The sequence below is a fragment of the Vombatus ursinus genome, unplaced genomic scaffold (assembly GCF_900497805.2).
Source record: "Vombatus ursinus unplaced genomic scaffold, bare-nosed wombat genome assembly UNPS02014775.1, whole genome shotgun sequence".
Classification (NCBI taxonomy): domain Eukaryota; kingdom Metazoa; phylum Chordata; class Mammalia; order Diprotodontia; family Vombatidae; genus Vombatus; species Vombatus ursinus.
In genome coordinates this window covers 16,496,256-16,516,434 of record NW_020954553.1, presented here as the reverse complement: position 1 = coordinate 16,516,434, position 20,179 = coordinate 16,496,256, and the positions used below count along the sequence as shown (strand labels likewise).

The 20,179-nt window shown below is 37.4% G+C and overlaps 1 protein-coding gene across 1 annotated transcript in view; it reads right to left on the bottom strand.

Annotated features, from left to right (window-relative positions):
• CSMD2 (CUB and Sushi multiple domains 2) overlaps positions 1-20,179 on the bottom strand; it is a 914,813-nt gene that overhangs the window by 304,238 nt on the left and 590,396 nt on the right. The gene's annotated exons all lie outside the window — the stretch shown is intronic.

Below are 20,179 nucleotides of genomic sequence, written 5' to 3'. Positions count from 1 at the left end.
AAAGACAAGGGGGTTTCCATCATAAATATAAACTTATTTTATTAAGTCAAGCATTCAATTAACAATGTCTGCCTTTAAAGATCTGCCATGAACAAACCTGCCCAATACCCACATAATCTCACCACTCTACTATACAAAGATCACCCTTAATATCTGCAGCTACAGAGTTCCACTATTGCTACATAAGTGGTTCAGGGAAGAGTCCAGTCAGAATGAATACAGGGGAAAGGAAGGAAGGGAAAAGAGGAGAGAGATAAACATTTATATAATGCCTACTATGTGTCAGTAACTGTTCTAAGCATTTTTACAAATATTATCTCATTTGATCCTCACAACAACCCTGTGAGTTAGGTGCTATTATCACCCCCATCTTACAGATGAGAAACTTAGACAGAGGTTGAGTGACTTGCCCAGGGCCACACAAACAGTAAGTGTCTGAGACCAGATTTGAACTCTGGTCTTCCTGACTCCAGGCCCAGTGCTCAATCCACTGTGCCACCTAGTTATAGGCATCTAGCTTATAGATTGGAAAATCATCTAAAACTTCTAGTCCTTCAGTTACCTAAGGGGCACTGGCAAGTTAAGTAACGTGCTTGTGTGTCAGAGGCATTACCTGAACCCAGGTGTTCTAGTCCTGTGTTCAGTATTCCATGCTGTCTCTTCCTTTACAGAAAGCTGGTGTTTAATTGCTAGTTAAATTGAAGTGAACCCACACAGTCTTTGGAGGTAGCTGTTTGCAATAGACTGTGAGCTATTAAAGACTACCTAATTCAATCTCCTCATTTTGCAAATCAGGAAACAGAGGACAGAGAATTGGAATGACTTGTCCAGGGTCACAAAGCACTGAGACCAAAGTAGCCGAGAGGAAATTCAAATATGAGTCCTCTGATTATTTATAATTCTTTGTAATACACCAACATCTGAGGAGCATAGAGATTCTTAAATACCTACCCTCCCCTGATTATAAAGTAAGGAGAATTGATTGTTTAACAGAGAATAATTTATGTAAGAAAGTGAATGGTGTCCCCTTCAACATGATCCCCTTGGGAGGTTACATTCCTTCTAGTTTGTCCTTGCACAAAGCATATTTCAACTTTTCTTTGAGAGTGATATGCAGAGGCAACATAAAATATCAGCTATCAGCTACATAAAATAATCATGCTTATTATTTCAGAAGTACACCTCTTTGACCATAAATGAGGTTTCCTATCTTGATCACTCACCTCATTCACCAGATCCAAATCCAAAGGTCAGGGGTGGCAATTGGGGAATGTCATCCTTGAGGTCTGAGACTGTCCTCATTTTGTCTTTTTAGCCTCAACACCCAGCATAAAGCCATCTACGTAGTAGGCACTTAGTCAGCAAATAATGATTCTGAACTAAGAGGATGTTGGTATTTTTATACATGGTTCATTTACTTATTTATTGCCACGTAGTTTCCCATTAGTAGAATGTAAACTCCCTGAAGTCAGGTTCTTTGTCACTTTTGTATTTGTGGCTACAGTGACTGGCACAAAGTAGGACGCATAAATACTTTTTTAAATTGATTCAGAGTACTGGGTCCAAGGCAGGTACATTGCATATATATATATATAGCTTAGCCTTGGATCAAAAGGGGAATAGGAGTGGGGGGGCGGGAGGCAAACACACCTGGAGATAAAAGATTGTAAAACAGGTACTGAAAGGGGTTAAAAATCCCAAGTTCTGGGAGGGACTTAGGACCTTAGCACAGTCCACTGTGAGGCTAAGCCAAAGTTACCTCCAAGGAAAAAAATGAGTATCATGTTCTAAAATCTCTAGCATCCAATCCAGGCAGAGTTGAAGCTACAGTAAGAATAAAAAAATATAATTCCTATCAAAATAAGACAAGAGTTATTTCTCCCTCCACCCCAGATCTACCACCCATACTCTTCACCCATTAACTCCTACTCATTATTTAATGCCCATCTAACAATTATGAAGCCTTCCCTAACCTGTTTTTTTATCAACTGATCCTCACATAGCACTTTGTTTAAATCTTTCTAATATGATCAACATAAATTACTTCGTATTATAGTTACTTGTATAATGTGTTGATCTTCATACCTTAATCTACATGAGGGCAGGACAATGTTTTATCTAAATTATGAATTTTTCTGGAACTTAATAATTGTGTGATGAAAGATTAGGATCTTGACATGATATCATTAATGATATTCAAAAAATCTGCCCCAGGCTCTTAAGTTAAATTCCAAAGATAAGTTCTAAAACTGGTTTAGCATCATCATAAGAATTAGTTTACAACCTCCTGACCTGACTACTGGGAATGAGACAGCTCATCTGGCAGTGTAAGTTCTACCAGGTTTGTTTAAAATGTATTCCTATTACTCTTAGCCACACTATCTATCTCCTCTGAAACCATCCTGTTCATCATTTCTTATAGCACAATAGTATTCCATCACAATCACATATCACAATTTGCTCAGTCATTTCCCAATTGATTGGCATCCCCTCAATTTCCAATTCTTTGCCATCACAAAAAGAACTGCTATAAATATTTTTGTACAAATAGGTCCTTTCCCCTTTTCTTTGATCTTTTTGGGATACAAACCTACTTAGTGGTTTTACTGGGTCAAAGGGTTTTGCTGTTCAGTCGTTTCAGTGTTTCCAACTTTTGTGACTCCATTTGGGGTTTTCTCGGCAAAGATACTGGAGTGGTTTGCCATTTCCTTCTCCAGCTTATTTTACAGATAAGGAAACTGAGGCAAACAAGGTTAAGTGACTTGCCTAGGGTCACATAGCTAGTAAGTATCTGAGGCTGTATTTGAACTCAGGCCTTCTGACTCCAGTCCAAGTACTCTATCTACTGCTGCCACCTCGCTGCCAGGTCAAAGAGCATGAACAGTTTTTTTTTTTTTGTTGTTGTTTTTAGTTCTTTTGGCGTAGTTCCAAATTGTTCTCCAGAAAGGTTGGCATTTACAACTCTATGAACAGTATGTTAGTGTCCTTATTTTTCCATATCCCTCCAGCATTTGTCATTTTTCTTTTTGTCATGTTAACCAATCTGATGAATGGGAAATGGAATTTCAGAATTGTTTTAATTTGCATTTCTTTAATCAATAGTGATTTAAAGCATTTTTTCATGTGACTATGAGTAGCTTTGATTCTTCTTCTGAAAACTACCTGTCCATATCCTTCAACCATTTAATACTTGGGGAATGGCTCTTAGTTTTATAAATTTGGCTCCATTCCCTACATATTTGAGAAATGAGGCTTTTATCAGACAAACTTGCTGTAACTTTTCCCCCCAGTATCTTGTTTTCCTTCTAATTTTAGCTATATTGGTTTTGTTTCTGCAAAAACTTTTTCAATTTTACGTAATTAAATTTATCCATTTTATTTCCCATTATCCTTTCTATCTCTTGTTTAGTGATAAACTCTTTTCTTATCCATAGATCTGACAGCTAAATTTTTCTATGCTCCCCTAATTTACTTATATCATTCTTTGTGTCTAAATCATTTATCTCTTTTGTACCTTCTTTTAGTATATGGTATGAGATGCTAGTCTATGCCTCATTTCTGCCAGACCATTTTTCAGTTTTCCCAGCAATTTTTGTCAAACGATGACTTCTTTCCCTAAAAGCTTGGATCTTTGGATTTATCGAAGATTAGATAACAATGGTCATTTACTAATGTATATTGCATAACCAATCTATTCCCCTGATTCACCACTCTATTCCTTAGCCAGTACTAAGATTGTACATCAGATTATTCTGATATTTACTGCTTTGTAATATAGTTTGAAATCTGTTACTGCTAGGATGCCTTCCTTTACATTTTCTCACCAATTTCTTTGATATTTTCATCTTTTGCTCCTCCAGATGAACTTGTTATTATTTTTTTCAAATTGTATAAAATAATTCTTTAGCAGTTTGACTGATATGGCACTGAATACATAAATTAACTTAAGTAGAATTATCATTTTTATCATATAGGCTCAGCCTACCCATGAGTAATTAACATTTTCTCCAATTATTTAGATCTGTCTTTATTTGTGTGAAGAGTGTTTTGTAATTAAGTTCATATAGTCCCTGGGTTTGTCTTAGTAGGTATTTTCTGTCTCTTCCAATTGCCTGAGGTAGTATCTACTCCTGGAGGACCTTCTCGAATTTAAGGATTATGGAGCCTAAGAGTAATAAATAACAAAGATAGTGGCTAGAAAATTATCTCCATTGCCCAGTAGAACAGAACTTGGTGAGAAAAAAAAGGGGGGGCCCAGGGTTGAATAACCATAAGTTAGTAACTTCAAGTAATCAAGGGGAATGAATAAACAAATAGATAAATGAATGAATGAATTGTAAGTGCTTACTATGCACAAATCATTGTAAATGTCTTGTGAGATCCTGACAGAAATGGCAGAGGCACTTGAAAAAAATAAACCCCCACATCCACATCCACATATTTAACTTTTTTTTTATTTCACACTTTTATAGAGAAGGTCTCCTAAAGCTCTAAGCCCATGCATATCAGTGGCTCAATGTCACCCTACAGAATCTCACTCTTTCAATTCCAGAATCAAGACCCTAGCATCTTATCCTTCTCTTATCCTTTTCCTCTCTCCCTCCCTACTTCCTAAGGAAAATGACTGATTCTGAGAAGCCTGATAGAATAGATTCATTCCATTTGCTGCTATGAAGTTGGTCTGGATAGCAGGCCCTGACAATACTGGTCTATTGGCTCGATCCAAAGTTCCTCCCACAGAGGAACTGTGATCTACATCATTCACTCACCAGGCTAAGACCTCTTCTCTCTCTTCTTTCTATAACACCTTCCAATATAATTCTTCCTTCTCTCATGAAGAAGCTCAACCAGCCTAAGCCACCTATTTCTCCCTTCCAAATACCTTAAAAATGCTAAAGAACTATATAGATTAGGTAACATTATTATTATTATTATTATTACTAAAGCACTTAATCTGAATTACATAATTAAGATATAGAGAGAAGAGTATTGTATTCATGTTCTCTGATTTTTCCCATGATGGAAATTTCTCTCTCCTATAAAATTAAGAGCCCCAGGAATACAGGGCTCTCACCATCTCCTTGAGGGTAGCAAAGCCCATAGTAGGAGTCCTTTGCTGACCAAATTATGTTCAGGAATCACCTTCAACTCTCATACAACAAAACAAGACAAAACAAAACAAGACAAAACAAAAAAAAAGAGCCCTCCTCCATTCAAAAAAACCCAATAACATTGGCAGTGACCAGGAGAGGACCTTGTTTTCTTGGGTTTTTTAGGATTCCAAATTTGACATTCTCTTCTCTAGCTTACTAATATACATAGGTATACTGCCCATTGAGAGGATTCTGTACACTAGGTTCTATAAGCATGAATATATGCACAACACCCCCTACACCAGCCTCACAAACCTTGTAGCCCAGACTGTTTCTAAAGTCACTGAAGAGCAAATAGAAAGGAAATGTCTCCAGGTGTGGTTAAACAAGGGAGGAGTCCTGCCTTCCATCTGCTTTACAATGTTTTAAGATTCCAACTATGTAGCCCATCTCTATCTACCAACTCTATCTGCTCCACACAACCACTTCTGTCCTTCCTTACTTCAAGCTTCTGACTCTGGGAAAATAGGCTTCTCTTTGTTAGTAGCATTTCCCTGTAACCACCACTTTTTGTCAAGAGAAACAGTTTGTACTTCCCATTGACCTCATTCCCTCACTTTCAGGGGACTTTTTTCAGCAGCTCGAAAAACTACGTGAGAAGCAAGCAACCAGAGAATGTGGTTTTCTTCTGCCCTTGGACTAAGAAATGTAACCCAAGTTATTTCCCTAATGGGACCTGGCCAGTTTTGGCTATCTGATTCCAGGCTAGAATGAGAAAGTGAAAGAAATCACATAGGGCTCCAATTGTGTGCTTGACAATCTCACAAGGGAGAAGAAACGGAACAAGGAGGGCAAAGAGAAGAAAAGGCAGAAAATAAGTAAAACAGATTTAGAGGAATGAGGGGAAGAGAAAAGGGGGGTAAATATGAAGGAAAAGAGACTGAAGGAAGAATGAAATATGAAAGAAAAAGACTGAGAATGAGGAAAGAAGAGATAACAGATAAAGAAACAATGAAAGGAGAACAGAGGAAACAGAGTGGGAAAGGATGAAAAGGAAGAGATTTTTTTCAGGATTCTCATCCTAGTGTTGACCAACATTTTTTTAACTCCTTTCACTCTGCCCTTATTCCTCTTACCATCCTCTAGATCAGAGATATCAAACAGATGGCCCACAGCTGGGAAAACTCCTGAGTGCAGCCTGAACCAGATTAAAATGTAATTGGGAAATATTTAATGAAATAAATAAAAACACAATAGAACAGAGATAATGTTAATATGTGGTTTTCTAAGACAACATGCTGCCAACAGGGCTCTTTATGTACAGTTTAGTGGTCACCTTCCATTTGAGTGTGACATCACTACTCTAGATAATGCTTCACTTTTTGTTCTTTTCATTTCAAGAGAGAAAATTTTCCCCCGTTTATTCCACATTGAACATCTTCTAACTTTCATTAGATACAACATGACATTTGCAGCCTTGCATCTTTGTGCAGCCGAGCATCCTCGCTAGATTCTACAAGTTTAGGATGAATATGTTATGATGACTTGCCATCACCAGACCCCTCTCCTCCTCTCCTCCAACCTCATTGCTCTTCTGTTCCAGCCAGGACTGCCCAATCTGCCTTCAAATTCCTAACCTACACACCTAAATTTTGGTCATGTTATTTCCCTGCTTCTTCTATTTCAATGTATTCCTCTTACTGACTTCAACAAACAGCTCAGGATCCCTTTCCTCCATCCCACTCCCCATGCTCATCATTCTGTTCATCCTCAGTTGGAGTTATCCTATATTGACACTATGTTCTCTCCTACACATTCCATGATGCTGGATTTCTCCATCTATAAAATGGGGAGACTCAACTCCCTGTGCTTTCTAGAGATACTAAGAAAGTAAAAGACCAAGGAGATCAATGTACTTAAAATTTGGAATGAAAACAGACGCAGGCCTGCAAAGATCTGGATGGTAATACTATAATCAGCCCACAATAACTGTATGTGCAACCCATGTAGGCCTTATTGATCTCTGCCACAGACAGTAGATAGGAACAGGATACTGAACCGATGGGGTTTCATGGACAGAAAGCAGGAAACCAAGTGGAAAAGAACAGGAAGAGCAAAATACAGTCCCCATCTTTACCATCCACCCCAGGAGGGTTACAGATAAACAACAGAAGGTATGGGATCATAAATTTGGGGCTGAAAGGGGCTTTGTAGGCCATCAAATCCAACCCCCTCATTTTACAGATGAGGAAAGTGGGCAGAGAAAGGATAAAATGGCTTTGCCTAAGTCACAGCTGATAAGTGTCTAAGATAATATTTGAATCTGTTTTCCTGATTCCAAGTCCAGTGCTGTCTCCACTATACCATGCTACTGTCCAAAGGAATAATTTGATGAACAGCATTCATTTCATGAAATATAAGAGTTGGAAGGAACCCGAAAAGCATATATTCCACACTAGAGGAAATAGGGGTCCCCTCTTTAACATTTTGGGCAAGCGGTCAGAAAGTTGCTGCTCAAGGGCCATAAAATATAGAGAATTCCCTCCCTCCTAAGGCAGCTTTAAATGATGGGAAGATTTTCCTTATAACTAGCTAGCAGAAATCTGCCTCTCTCCAGCTTCTACTCTTTGATCTGTGTTTGGCCCTCTGTGCTCAAGCAATATAAATTAGATACTTCTTCCACAGGAGAACTTTTCAAATATTTAAAGACCACTATCATTCTGCTCACATGTTTTTCTGGGCTGGGAAGGAGAAAAGGAGAACATAAACCTCAAGGGGTTTGTAGAATGAAAAGAAATTATGGAAATTATAATGACAAATTTTGACCCTAAAGAAGGAATGGGAAAATATTCCTCCCTCCTGTTTCTGAATAGACTGAGGTAACTATGGCTATGGAACATTGCATATATTTCAGAGTTGGTTGATGCAAAATCCCCTTGGATTTGTTCTGTGAAGTTTGGATTCAGTCAAAGGGCTGCACTTGAGTATCTAGAAGTCCATGTGTGGCCTCCAGGTCACAGGTTCTCCACCCCTGGAGACAGATAAGCACTTATTAAGCACCAACTATGTATCAGGCACTATGCTAAGTACTGTGGATACAACAAAAGGCAAAAAAACAGCCCCTGTTCTCAAGAAGCTCATAGGCTATAGAGGAAAAAACATAAATAGCTATATACAAATAGGGTAAATTGGAGAAAATTTTTCAACTTAATTTAACTAAGGCATGGAAAATAGATTGGAATGAGGAAAGATTTGAGGCAGTAAGTTACTGTAACAGTTCAAGTGTAGCTTGGACCAGGGTGGTGGCAACATCAGAGAAGAGAGGAAGATGCTTATGAGATATGTTATGAGGGTAGAAATAGCATGGCTTATTTTTAGCAATTGATAATTGGATATGGTAAGATAAGAAAGAGTGAGGAATTCAAGATAACACCTAGGTTAGGAGTCTGGGTGACTGGCGAGATGGTGGTACCCACAATAGTAGTATGGAAGTTAAGAAGAGGGTAGGTTGGGAGTGAAATTATAATGAGTTCAGTTTTAGACATGTTGAGTTTAGACATAAGATATCAGTTTGAGATGTCCAATAGGCAGGTCAACAAAGAGGTTATGGCTAGATAAGTAGATCTGAGACTCATCAGCACAGACGGAGAACTGAATCCATGGGAACTGATGAGATCACCAACTAAAATCGCATTGAGGGAGAAGAGAAGAAAACCTAGGGAAGGACCCCGTGGGACACCCATGCTTAGCAGGTATGGTCTAGGTGAAAATTTAGAAAAAGAGACTGAGGAGAAGTTAGAGAGAAGAACCAGGAGACAGTGGCATCCCAAAAATATAGAGAAAAGAAAGTATTAAGGAGAAGAATATGACTGACAGTGTCAAAGGCCACAGAGAGGTCAAGAAGGATGAGGAATAAGAAAAAGCCATTAGGTTTAGTGATTAAAAGATCACTGGTGACCAAACAAGAGATAGAGAACATTATGAAATACAAAATGGATAATTTTGATTATATTAAATTGAAAAGTTTTTGCACAAACAAAGCCAATGCAACTAAGATTAGGGGGGAAGCAGAAAACTGGGAAAGTATTTTTACAATCCGTGTCTCTGATAAAGGCCTCATTTCTCAAATATATAGAGAACTGAGCCAAATTTATAAGAATACAAGTCATTCCCCAATTGATAAATGGTCAAAGGATATGAACAGGCAGTTTTCAGATGAAGAAATTGAAGCTATCTATAGTCATATAAAAATGCTCTAATTCACTATTGATTAGAGAAATGCAAATCAAAACAACTCTGAGATACCACATCACACCTATCAGATTGGTTAACATGACAAAACAGGAAAATAATAAATGCTGGAGAAGATGTGGGAAAATTGGAACACTAATGCATTGTTGGTGCAGTTGTGAACTGATCCAATCATTATGGAGAGCAATTTGGAACTATGCCCAAAGGGCTATAAAATTGTGCATACCCTTTGACCCAGCAATACCATTACTAAGTTTGTATACCAAAGAGACCATAAAAATGGGAAAAGGAGTCACATGTACAAAAATATTTATAGCAGCTCTTTTTGTGGTGGCAGAGAATTGGAAATTGAGGGGATGCCCATTAGTTGGAGAATGGCTAAACAAGCTGTGGTATATGAATGTGATGGAATACTACTGGGCTATAAGAAATGATGAGCAGGCAGATTTCAGAAAAACCTGAAAAGCCTTGAATGAACTGATGCTGAGTGAAGTGAGCAGAACCAGAAGAACATTGTACACAGTAACAGCCACAATCTGTGATGAGTAATTTTGACAGACTCATCTCCTCTCAGCACTGCAAGGATCTAAGACAATTCCAAAGGTCTCATGATGGAAAATGCTGTCCACCTCCAGAAAAAGAACTATGGAATCTGGGAATGCAGATCAAAGCACATTATTTGATATCTTTTTTCTTTTTTTTTTTTGTTTCTTTTTTCTTATGGCTTCTCCCATTGGTTCTAATCCTTCTTTACAACATGACTAATGTGAAAATAGGTTCAGTATGAATGTATATGTAGAGGCTGTATCAGATTGCATGCCATCTTGAGATGGGGAGAAAAATGTGGACCTCAAAATCTTATGGAAGTGAATGCTGAAAACTAAAAATAAATAAATTCATTTTAAAAAAAGATTACTAGTAACCACTAATGCCTCCACTTCCTTTCCTCTCTTCTTAACTCTACAATTTGTTTTCTGACCTTATCATTTAAATGAAACTCTACAATCACTTCCAATCTTATCTTTCATTCTGTTGTGCCTGTGCATATGCCATTTCCTCTAGCTAACAAAGCATAATAGTAAGTGTACTAGTCTCGGGCCTTGGTAGACTCACCTACTGAAGGAGGAAGATTGTACAAATCTTCCTCTAAAATCCTTCCAGCTCTATTATTTTGTTCTTCTCACTGGAAGAATATATAGTTTCTATTTTACTTCTGTGAATCTACCAATCCTACATGGCCCACTTCAAGTAGTAGAAAGATGAAAGATACTGGACCTGAACTTTAGTATTAACACTTGCAGTTGGTGGGAGTTAATCTGAGTCTTAAAGAAAAGAAAGGCAGGAAGCATGAGTAAGAGCCAGTGAAAAGGCAGAGAGTCAAGAAATGGAGTGTTGTATGCAAAGAATTTCAACAAGGCCAGCATCCCTGGCCTATAGTGAATGTGGAGGGGGAAAGGGGGAAAAGACTGAAAAGGTAAGAAAGGGTTATGTCATGAAGTACTTTAAAAGCCAGAGAATTTCATATTTGATCCTGGAGTTAACAGGGAGCCACTGAAGTTTATAGAGTAGGGAAGTAAAATGGTAAAACCTGTACTTCAGGAAGATCACTTTGGCAGCTTCATGAAGGATGGATTAGAGGGGGAAAAACTTGAGGCAGGGAGACCAAATAGAAAAGTATTGCAAAAATCCAGGTGTGAGATGAGGCTCCCTATTGCCTCTAGGAAACAAACTCTTTGATTGATATTTAAAGTCCTCACAACCTGGCTCCAGGCTACTTTTCTAGGCTTATTATACATTACTCCTTTTCATGAACTCTATAGTCCAGCAAAAATAGCTTTCTTCATATTCTTCATGTGGCATTCAATCTCTCCTCTGCAGGCCTTTACATAGGCTGTCCCTCATGCCTGAAATGCATGCCAACTTCATTTCTGTCTCTTAAAAGCCTTCACTTTCTTTAAACATCATATCATAAAGCTATCAGTGTTTTGCCCTACCCTTAGAAATTGCCTTGTATATACATAGCAAATACTCTGTTTAAACCTGTATGTGAACAAGTTTCCCAATATTGAATGTAAGTTCCTTGATGGTACAGACTATTTCATTCTTAGCATTTCATTACCAGATTTTAGCAAAGTACTTGGCACATAGCAGATTATTAATAAATGCTTGTATTCAATAAATAAATAAATAACAGAAAAGAGGCCAGGAACAAAGCTCCACATGCCTCTATCGGCCTAAGATCCTTAAAGTGCTGCCTTTGTTCTAGTCATTCTTCTTCTCATAGAGATTATAATGGTTTCTGATTTCCTATTATATTAAATTTACATTCTTTTGTCCGGCTTTCCATTCCTGCCATGATCTCTGCAGCTTGTCCCATTCACTCCTCCTTTGTCACACTATATTTGAAAAGGGATTCTTTCTTCTTGTCAAAACCACCTCTCCTCAATTATTTCCCTCTCGTTTCCTCCAGGAGCTTTACTATTCCATCATTCACTGTCTTTCATCTTATTTCTTTATCCATTATCTCTTTCCTTCTACCTAAAAGCAAGCCTAGATTTTCCCCATTCTTTAAAAAACAAAACAAAAACTTCGTTTTGGCATCACCCCAAGTTACTGTCACACATCTCACACAATTACAGAATGTGAGAGTTGAAATGGACCTCAGTGGCTATCTACTCCAGTTCATACAGACAAAAAAAATCCCTTCTACATCTCTAGTGTTTGCTCAGCCCCTGCTTCAAGACATCCAAGGAAGGAGAGTACATCCCCTCTCAAAACAACCCATTTCACTTTTGTGTAGCTCTCACGTTTTAGGGAGTTTTTCCTGACATGGACCCAAAATCTACCTCTTTAAAACTGAAACTTCTACAAACTGCAACTGCTCTTGTGTCTGCCCTCTGAGGCCAAACAGAACAAGTCTAATCCTAACTCCACAGGAGAGCCCTTCAAATATGTGAAGACAGCCCTCATTTTCTCCTGAGTCTTCTCTCCTCCAGTCTAACCAAACTTATTTCAGTTAATCCTCATATGTCAATGAATTTAAGGATCACCCAGATTGTTCTTCTCTGGCCACTCATCAGTTTGTTGATGTACTGTGACACCTTTAAATGAACACAAAACTCCAGGTCTCATTACAGTAGAGTGCTGAGGGAATATCAATTTCTTATTCTGGAAACTATGCCTCTCTTACTGCAGCCTAATATCATATTAGTTTTTTTGACTGACACCATCACCTACCTAATTTATACTGAATTTGCAGTCCACTAAAATTCTTAGACTTTTTTTTCCAGAACAACAGCTGTCTAATAATGCCTCACCCATCTTATATAAAGTTGATTTTTTATACCTAGTGCAAGACTTTGCATTTAATCTGAATTGAAATTAATCTTATTAAATTCAGCCCAATCCTCTATTCTGACAAGACCCAATTGGAGCCTGATTCTATCATTCTATTTTTTATCTAAGCACCCTGGCTTGGCATCGTATCAAAAATTGATGAGAGTACAATCTATGGCTTTATCCAGGTCATTGAATGAAATGTTAAATCACATCAGCAGGGCTGGGCAATAGATCCCTTAATTACTACACTGGAGGACTCTTATCAGCCACATTGATTTTGAATAATCAAGAACTATTCTTTTGAGTCCAGCCATAAGACTGGTTCTGAATTCATTTGACTGTATGATTGTCTAATCTATAGATTTCCATCTTCTCTATAAGAATAGCATAAGATACCTTATCAAAACTAGGTAAACTATGTCCACAACACTCCGCTCTCTACTACCTTAGTAATACTATCAAAAAAGGAACTGTGATTAGTCTGACATGACCTATACTTGATGAAGCCAAGTTGTCTCTCTATAATCACTTCTTCCCTCTTTAGATGTCTGTAAATCATTTTTAAAATAATCCATTCTATACTTTTTTCAGAAATCAAAGTCAAGGTCACTGGCTTCTCTTTTTATGTTCTCTTTCCTTCTTTAGAAAATTGAGACATTAGTCCTCTAATCTCATATTACTTTTCCAGTTTTCCATGGTCTTTCATCTAAAACTAAAAGGGACTCAGTAGTAACATCTGCCAGTTCTTTCAGGATCCAAAATATAGTTGATCTGGACCAGGTGACTTGAAATCAAAGGCAGTCAGATGATCTCTTACTATCTCCCTAAGAATCTTGGGTACCAATTCCTGGTTACTCTTTTTTGTTCTATCATCTCCAGTATCAAGGTCTTTCTCCTTTGCAGAGAAAATAGACATAGAATAGGAATTGGCCTGCTCTGCCTTCTCTGTTTTCAGTTATCATTCCTACCACCCTGAGGAAAGGTATGAGCCCTTCTTTGAACCTTCTTTTTCTCCTCAAATATCTTAAAATACACACACACACACACACACACACACACACACACCACACACATATACACACATTTTCTTGTCCTTTGCTTCTCTCAACAGCCTCTGCTTATTCTAAGTTTTAGCAATTCTGATACAAAATTTTTATGGGATTATTCCACATTTTCATGTTGTTTCTCTGTTACCCAGCCTTGTTTCTATCTCCTGAACACTTCTTTCTAAAATCTGGATTGTTGAATTCTGTGTGTATCCAAATCAATCTCTTCAGACAAATCTTATTTTTTCTCCTCACTGGAATTGTTTCTGTCTTCAGAATTTCATTCTTGGGTATTTTCCATCCTTCTTCCACTAACTTGTCCTGCAGCATTTTATTCCATAAGATCTTTCTCTAAAAGATGGTTCTCTGAACCATTGGAAATCTGCTTCCCCCATATCTAGGATGCATTTCAGACTATAGCCATATTTCATCTCCTCTATCACAAAACCTAGAATGGAATGGTCACTTCTCTCCAGCGTTCCCATCATTTCCACCCCAATACCATATCTTCCCTCTTGGTGAGAATCAGATACAAAACAGAATTTCCCTTTGTTGGATCCTTCATCTTTTGAAGGATGAAATTATCATTAATTAAATCAAAAAGTTATGAGCTAATCCGGTTTTGGCAGAGAAAGCTCCAGTAGATGTCTGGATAATTGAAGTCCCCAACACCACTGTATTATGCTTCTGTGCCAGGATTGTGATCTTTTTCAGAAACTCCTCATTTTTTTTAATCTTCCTCTCCAGGGGATTCTGAAGTATACTTTAATAATTAAAAAACATTTTTCTTCCTCTAATATTCAAAAGAAATTCTCTTAACATACTTCCTGAGTTCTGCATTTCCTTACATTAATGTCCTTTCTTAATATACAATGCTACCCCATGATACTATTTTTACCCATCCTTTTTCTTTTGAATCCAGTTTCAACCCACCAAGTTTCAATAATACCCATGAAGTCAAATTTGCATTTTTGCATAAAGACATCTAGTTAACTCTTGTTTGCTATCTAGATTTTGGGCAAAATTAATTAATCAATTTTAACAAGTAAATAAATTTTGGGCATTTGTGTATGATACACAATGGAAGCCTTTAGTTTTACCACAGGCTCCTTTCTTGGATTGTGCCTCCTGCTATTTCTGTGTGCCTCACATGCTATTCTTCCTTTTTTGTGGATACTCCCTATACTATCTAACTTGGGGGCTATCCATAAAAACAGACTTTTCCCTCTCCATCCTTTCTAGTTCAAGTCCCTTTTATTAGATTTGCAAGACACTTGTAATATATATTCTCAGCCATTTCGGGTTATATTCTGTCTCTGGCCAGGATCTATCAACCCTATCATGCAAGCCATAATCTAGAAATCCAAATCTAATTCTCAGATACTTTTACTGTTTCCTTAGCCAGCTGGTCACTTCCCAAATTAACTTTTCTCTTTTATATCCCTTTTCCTTACTGGGAAAAAATAAGGAATGTGCAATCAACTCCCTTAAAGTCTTCAATTTCTTATGTAAGACTTCATTCATTATCATTGGTAATAATTTTTAGGTTCCTTCTAAGAAGGGTCATCTATGTACATACTAATCACTGAAAGTAAGAAGTTGCCCTTCATTTTGATAAGCATTGGGAGGTTTCCTGCTATTTCTTGGATATATATACTCTAGGAATACAATACATCTCTTTTTTATTGTTATTGGGTCAATAAAGAGCTGCCTCAGTGTCCCTGAGCAGTTAATCATCAATCATATTCTTCTTTACTTCTTGAGCTGTTTACTAGATGAAATGCCTGATAATATCAGTGGTTCTTCTATATCATTCCTGGGAAAGCAAACAGCTTCTTCCATTTAAGAACGTAGGATTCTCTCCACTTTAATTAATTTATTTCTAGTTTTCAACATTCACTTCCACAAGATTTTGTGTTCCAAATTTTCTCCCCATCTGATTCTCTCCATTTTAAAAGCATCAAATTGTTTTTAAACCCTTACTGGACAGTGTCAGTTTCTCAACCTTTCACCTTTGGATTATACTCTTCCAATCTCTATCATCCTGTCAAATGAAAAGCATCCTTTCTCCATAACAGAAGTCCTTTTTCCCCAAGGAAGCCTTATTTCCTTTAGGAGCCCTTTATCCTCCCTAACAACTTGGAGTGCTAGTCCTTTTACCTTTTCCAGAAGAGAGTTCAGCTTATACTTAGAACACGGTTAACAGTCAGTCAATTATGACAAAAATACAAACATCATATATTCACTGTTAAGTCACTGTACAATTTCCCCTACTCTCAACATCGGTTGAGATTTTTAGCCTTGCTTCTTGAAACTACTTATTGGATGTTTAGAGTTCAATCCTTAGCACCTGGTTGAAACTTTTTAAAGTCAATTGCTAATTTTTAAAGATTAAAACATTTTACTACCAATCTGCTCCACCCCCAAATTTGCCTCGATCTACTCTATGATTTTACTTGACCCCCTATTTGTTACACTTACATGTTCTTATTTTGCTTTCCACTGTCTTGCCAATTGCCTTTTCCACATTCTTCTTGAGTCTATCTCTTTAGGTTTTACCTCCCTAATCTTCCTTTATCTGCCTTAATCTTTTGATATCCCCCCAAACTGTCGTTGTTCTTTCTTCTCTTACAAACCAGAAGCAGAATCTAGACCAGGATCTAGGACTGGAGGTTGTTCTCTTCCTAATTTTCCTCAATTTTGCCAATTCTTTCCTCCCCAAGTTCATATTCTGACCTAGTTCACTAATCCAAACATCACCAAATTACTTTCATGATTTTCTTCTCCTAATAAGGCTCATGGCCTTCCCTCATCTCTAGCTCCTTCTTCCACAATTTTCCCCCACTTACGTAGAAATATGATGTGACTCTACAATCTTCAATTTTCTAAACATGGGTGTTTCTCAAAGCTCTGTCCTAGAAACTCTTCTCTTGCCATTTCTTAAGGACTTCCAGCCATTCTGCTCACTTCACTTTTCACCTCCACTCATTCTCTGGACTGCTCCACCTCTCCACTAGCTTCTTTGTCCCAACTCAGTAATACTTCTCCCCCCTTACTTTCACTTTCCAACTCCTCTTTATATATTACCTTCTGCTATTGTAATGTAAACTACTTAAGAGAAGGCACTATCTCTTCTATTATTTGTGTTCCCAACACTTATCATAGTGCCTAGTAATAATAAGTTTTAGATAAATGCTCTATCTATAAATTGATTGATCAGCCTTGTTGATCTTATTAACACCTATGTATTATTAAATCACTGTCTCATTGCAGGTGGCCCCTAAATCCTATTCCCTTCCTTTTCCTGCCAATATATCTAATGCTATTTCTCTCCAGAACTCCAGTGCCACATTCCCAACTGTATGCCATCAATATTTCAAATTCAACATGAGAAAAACAGAATTCATTATCTTCCTTTACCTGCAAGCCCACCTGTTCTTCAAATTTTCCTGAAGATCTTTTCAGTCACCCAGGTTTGCAATGTCAGCTTCATTCATGACTTTTCTCTCTTTCACATTCCCAAATCTAATGAGTTGCCAAGTTTGGTCCTTTCTACCACTACTATATTTGTTACACCCACTCCTTCTATATTCATATGGCCAGTATCCTCGTTTAGACCACTGTCACTTTTCACCTGATAATCACAAAAGCTCCTAACTTAATTTCTGGATTCAAGACCCTCCTCTCTCCAAATTATCTTCTAATAAGCTGCCAAATTAAGATTTCCCAAAATATAGTTCTGTCACTCCCCTGCTCATAAGTCTTTGGTTACTCCTTATTATCTCTAAGACAAAATGTAAACTTCTCATCTTGGGACTTCAATCCCTTTACAATGATTTAACATGAATCCCCTTTTCCCATTCAACTTTCCAGTGAAAATGGTCTACTTGATGGTGATTGAACAAACCATCTTATCTTCTAACTCTGTGCCTTTGAACATGCCTGGTTTACACTCGCTATTTATTTTAAATGCATTTTTGTGATTCCTCAATTTATGCTCTTTTACTTCTAAAATTACCTTGTTTACCTGTGTGCACATTGTCTCTCTATTCCTCTGAGGAGAATATGAGCTCCTTGAAGGTAAGGGCTCTTTTTTCACTGCTATTGTGTAACTATCAAACACACTGTGAATACACTTAATAGATGTGACATACTGATCAAATACTCAGCTTGGAATCAGGAAGGCCTGTATTTAAATCATGCTTCTGACACAGGGAGGATCTCTGTTTCCATATTAATAAAACACATAATGTAACAGAATTGTTTTGAGGCTGAAATGAGATAATATAGTCACAGCCCTTTTCAAACTTTGAAGAACTATATAAATCTAATGATTGCTATTTTTTGAAATTGGTCTGACTTGTGATTTGTCCACAGTCATATAGGCAGTATCAATCAACAAATATTTATTAAGTACTTACTATGTGTCAGGAACTATGATAAGCACAAGTGATAAAAAGAGAGGGAAAAACATAATCCCTTTCTTTAAGAAGATAACATTTTAATGGGCTGTATAGCATGTAAATAACTACGTACAAACAAAATATATAATAATAATAGTTAGCATTTATATAGTTACTACTATATGCCAAGCACTGTGCAAAGTACCTTTACAAATATTATCTCATTTGATCCTCATAACAACTCTCGGAGGTAGGTGCTATTATTATTTCCATTTTACAATTGAGGAAATGGAAGCATACAGGTAAAATGACTTGCCCAAGGTCATGCAGGTAGAAAGTATCTGATGTTGGAGTTGAACTCCAGACTGACTCCAGACTGACTCAGAGCTCTATCCACTGCACTCTTTAGCTGTCCCATATACATACACAGAGTATATAGAAGGTCATCAGAGAGGGAATTCACAAGCAGAAAGGCCTACTGCAAAAGACAAGATTTTTGCTGAGGCTTAAACGAATCCAGGAATGATAAAAGAGGTAAAAGTGAGAAGGGAGAATATTCAGGCGGTACTGCTACAGAAGCCAAGAAGAATAAGGTTTGAGAAAAGGACATTATCAGACTGTTGGTACTTCAGAAAGGTCAGTTTCATTTAAATAATCAAATCAGAAGGCAAACTGAAGAGGGTTTAGAAGCTGTGAAAGGAGAAAATGTAGAGGAATGTAGTGTAGATGGCTTTCTTAAGAGTTAAGCAAAGAAGAAGAGTAGAGATATATGACAATAGTTAGAAGGGATGCATCTTTTAAAGATTAGGGAGACATGGGAATGTTCGTAGGCAACAGGGAAGAAGGCAGTAGACAGAAATTGAAAATTAGGAATAGCAGCAATGATTCTGCAGGTAATCTACTAGAGAAGATGGCATGGGATGAAATGAGATCAAGGGTACATGAAAAAAGTTTGCCTTAGCAATAGCAGGGGCACTCCTTCACATGAAAAAGGGGTGAAGGAGAATATGGTGGAGGAAAATGAATAATATTAAATAAGAAGGAGATAAGAAGTAGTTATTTGCAACTGAACTAAAAAAAAAATTTTAAGTATAAAGCGAGGTACTCAGCTCAGAGGGTGCAAGGAAAGGATGCAGCAACAGGTTTAAAGAAAAAAAAATACCATTTGCTTTAATTACTGTGGTGAATGGTGACGTGATTAGGGAGGTGTAAAGCAATTGCCTTACTGCAAGTAGGGCCCCATTGAAATTATGTAACATAAAATTGTAGTGGACCCATTCAGCATGGTTTTGTACTTTTCTCCAGATCTGTTCAATAACATGTGAATAGGAATGAAGTGGATGGCAGGAGTAAAGCACAGTTGGGTTTTGGCAAGAACACAAGGGGGCAAGTGACTGGAGTGTAGAACAACATGTAGTATTGAAATGGTTCACCAGAGGATAAAGACAGGGAAGAGAGGAGAGTGTAACCAATGATGGCCTAGTAAAGAACTAAGGGGAAGAGGGCATATAACTAGGATAAGGATAAATTAGGGGCTAAAGGTTGGAAGGTAGAGGAAAATATGGAATGAGAAAAGATTACGATCAAGTAAAGGAATTTCAGAGTTCATGACTGTGAAAGTGGAACATTTGTGAGTAGAAGAATCCAGGAAAGATTAAAAAAAAATAGAAATGAAACCAAGGATAATATGATCAGTATATAGCTATGGTGGAATGGAGAAGTAGGTCATAGGAAATGAGTAGAAAGAGATACTGGGAAGATGGGGTATTTGAGAGAGAATCACTGTGTATGTTAAACACTCTTGGTATGAGGACAGGAGCTGGGATGGAGAAGAAAAACTGTGCGGCAGCCATAGGACTCACTGGGGAATGAAGGGCAATATCTTGGAGGTAAGCAGAGAAAAGCCACTAGCATCTGTATTGGGTGATAAATGTATATAGCATGAACCTCAAAGGAGAAGTAGCTGCCTGATGATATTAGAAGGAGAGTCTGAATGTGTTAATAGGGAAAAACTAGTTTAAAAATATAAGTTAAAGTTTCCAGTACT